At 44.6% G+C, this 3,579-nt stretch overlaps 1 long non-coding RNA gene across 1 annotated transcript; it reads right to left on the bottom strand.

The window, feature by feature from the left end:
- Positions 1-1,826: 1,826 nt before the first annotated feature.
- LOC135383054 (uncharacterized) lies at positions 1,827-2,932 on the bottom strand. The gene is made up of 3 exons (XR_010419634.1): positions 2,673-2,932; positions 2,014-2,390; positions 1,827-1,936 (listed from the first exon to the last, which is right to left on the bottom strand). It is a non-coding gene; the product is annotated as an uncharacterized LOC135383054 (long non-coding RNA).
- Between the last annotated feature and the right edge of the window lie 647 nt (positions 2,933-3,579).

Raw genomic sequence — 3,579 nt, 5'->3', positions numbered from 1 at the left:
CTACGACGCAGGAAACAATCCAAGTGTTTGTGCGGCGTCTGTGTTCCTCAGGAACTGGATGAGCACCTATATGCTGCAGTGCTGGTGAAGTGGTAGAGTTGTGCAATGACGGCACGCACCACACGCACGCATCACACTTTGTTCCCAGCTCCCTGTCATCGGCCAGAACTTCTAGTGGTGTATCTACCGCAGTATTGCAGCGACGATCACAGTCTTCGCCTACTGTGCCCACGCTAGATAGGCACGTCGAGCAATCCTTATTTTCGTAGTTGTCATCGTTGTTTGCACACACGACGAATGCCCCATGAAAGTTACGAAGGCTCTAACCAACTGTGCAACTCAAGGGCCGGGTTAGTATTAGAATGATTGTCAGGAAATTACTATGCTACGTGTTTAGGAAAGTGTCCTTTCTTTTTACAGCTACGTCAGGTTCACTGCTTATTGTGTGTTTACAAGCTGAGTTTGGAGATTCCTTGGACCGAAAAACAGACGACAGATACCTGGGTGTGTCGTCCGCATGATTCGCCAACGTTTTTCCATCCTGGTCCTATCAGGACTATCATCTTTAGTGTGCCTCATTTCCTGTTCACACCTACACCATAATAGACTTGCGTAGTTTCCAATTCAGAAGTGTGAAACAGAATCTGTGTTACCACAGTAATCCCGAGAAGTGCAAAGGCATAGGCAGGAGCAATAGACTACCTGGCCATAAGTGACAGTTATACTTTTAATGATAGTGTAATGCTTCTTATCGTTGGCAGTATTATAGCATGTGAGGGATATAACACGTCAAATAATTTCAGGTAACGTTTCATAACTCACTAATGGTACAGTTACACCTCATTATCATAGTAAGTGATACATCTGTCTGGGAATGTCCAAAATTTGTCATTCCCACGGAAGATTGTTCTGCCTTGATACAGCAAAACAAATTTTGATACCTGCCATTGATCCAATTTTTTAGCACCACTGTCTTGAAAACAGCTTTCAAGACTGTAACTTCAGAGATCCTTGGCAGAGCATTACCTCTTGTCTATGTATTATAATAATTATTATAATGACAGGCAATAAGCTCCGCAAATGTGAATAAATCTTTGTGTTGACTGAGTGTTGTCCATTCAAGAGCCATTGCACAAGTCCACATCCAACTCTTCACGCACATATATTTATTATTTGCTATGCACAGACAGTTATCAGCGTGCACCACACTGGCAACGTCCCTTGGGATCTGAAGCGGGGACTCACAAAAATAAAAAATAAAATAAACAGTTTTGTAAGTACTTCAATTGCAATGAAAACGGGACGATTGGACAGTAAATTGGACGGTTTCATTATAACAGTGGTACACAGGAAAAAAACTCGGGGTGTTGGGGGGGATCTGGATCGATCTCTGGGCATAACCAAGTGTAAAATTTTAGAAGGGTTAGTACATCCTGAAATGGCCCTCATGCCTCAGACCCCACTACTCGATTAATGCACCTCCCTTTTACAGTAAGAGGCCTCTTACTATCTACGGCATATCCTATCAAAGCTCACAGGACAGCAAATTTGGCCAATGCTTATGTGACAGTGCCTCGTACAACATGCAGGTTTTCTGTTGAATTGACACTACATCTCTGGTAGCCCCTTTAATGTCTGGAGGTAGGTGCATCATTTTACATTTAACCAGCAGTAATGTATAGCATTGCAAAAAAGGAAACAAGGGCTTAATCTCAACGCTGCATCAGCATCATTCATCATCTCACAATAGCATTGTTGTTGTCAGCCTCTGCACAAAGATTTGGGTGGACCTGAAACGGACCTTTCTTTTTTCTTTTCATTTCCTGCTGTCAAGTTATTTTGTCTTGGCATGTAGCTGTGAGATGTCAGTAGAAGCCATGAAGTCATTCTCTTTACTTCTTGAACTTGGACGAAGAAAGCACTGCTCTGGAAGATCCTAATTTGTCAGAGGCGTCGTAAAGGCATTAGTGTAAAAACTAGGTCCCTCAGCAAAATTGCCGTGCACACACGTACATTGTTTGATGCCGTTTCATGGATGGATGGGACTTGATCAGCAGCACCTGGTCCTTCTATAACACAGAACGTCAAAAGTGCACCTCAAGTTGGCTACGACAACCGCAAAAACCGCCGCCCTACAGCACACAAACAGTTCACAAACAGAGAGATAAAAGGTAACTGGGAAGTGGGTTATGGCGCTTATGTTACGGACAGAGGTACTGTTTGTATAGTGCCTGTTTCTAACACCAGCACACAAACAGCGTCAGTTCTTCCTTTTAGTGATCGGGGTTCATAGTTTGCGAATTGTTCTGTGTCCAAAAATTGTAAACACATTATATGTATTTAAGTAATATACGTACCACTTGCGCTTGACCCTGTCGAACTGCCTGCAGCTGTAATACACATGAAAACCAATCATGTCTACCACATTCCACAAAAGTCACAGGTTCAGTAACAGTGAAAGTTTCATGGTAACGCGTCCGACAACGAGAAAAGTCAATCACGTTCATATGAATGACATCACTTGAACTTGTTTATTGTATTTTATTTATCTAGTTATTAATCATAGGTTAGGGGATACCTTACGTTGTACCGATTTCGTCTTTTGCTGCTAAGTTACTCACGCGCAAGAGTGACAGACCCGATTGGGAAACTACATATACATTGTGACTTACTGTCGAAGTTGCTGGCTCGCTTTGTTCGTGGAACACTGTCGGAACGGCGTCAAGTTTCAATTCGTTCCTTTTTTGTGTCAATCCAAGTTGCACTTCCATGATGTTCTCATCCAGGTACACATTATCGGTGAAATGCGAGGAGCATACACGGACAGCATGAACACTCCTTGCCTCATCTGGATACCCGCTAGTGATGTAGCTGCTTCCAACTTTCGCTTCGTCTGGGGTCTGGCTGTAGCTGTATCCTTGGCGTGCGAAATCAAACATCGAAGTTTTCGAAGGAAGTTTTCCTGGAGTCGGGAACGCTGCGTCGGTTTCCAAACGACATCCCACGCGAAGGATGCAAGCGTAGCGATAGTATGCGAGTCACTAGAAAGTGTCACATGTGAATACGGGCGACGTGCCGGAAAAAAACAAAGCAGCCCCAGACTTGGCGGCAGACGACAGCGTCCTTCACAGCGGATTAGCCAGATTCGACCTTGCGTCACGCGATGTTGTTGGCGCTGGCGCTTTCGAGGATCAAAACGAAACCGGATCTTTTAAATTCGATTCCTCATCACCCGGTCCGTTTTGGAAGGGGAAAATTTGGCAAATAGCTCGGTGGTAGTGTACCGAACACATTGGTATTGGATTCGTAACCACGGTTCCGGATGCGACAGTCCCTTTAAGACCTCAGGTCACCACACATCGCCACGCGGCTAGCACAAGATGACACCAACAACATACTAGCGGCGGGAAGAACTGCAACACTGCTAAACAAGTCCAGACATGCCACGATGACGTCACAAATCAGGGGAACAAGCACACGCATGCAGGCACAGAGGACAACGCATTAAACACACGGAGCGCTCAGGAATAATCGTAGCGTTACCGCACATCGCTACGAAGCTCAACGTCTAACACAAGA

Source organism: Ornithodoros turicata, chromosome 2 (assembly GCF_037126465.1).
Source record: "Ornithodoros turicata isolate Travis chromosome 2, ASM3712646v1, whole genome shotgun sequence".
NCBI lineage: Eukaryota > Metazoa > Arthropoda > Arachnida > Ixodida > Argasidae > Ornithodoros > Ornithodoros turicata.
The sequence above is the reverse complement of the archived record's forward strand: the minus strand, read 5'-3'. Positions and strand labels throughout refer to the sequence as shown.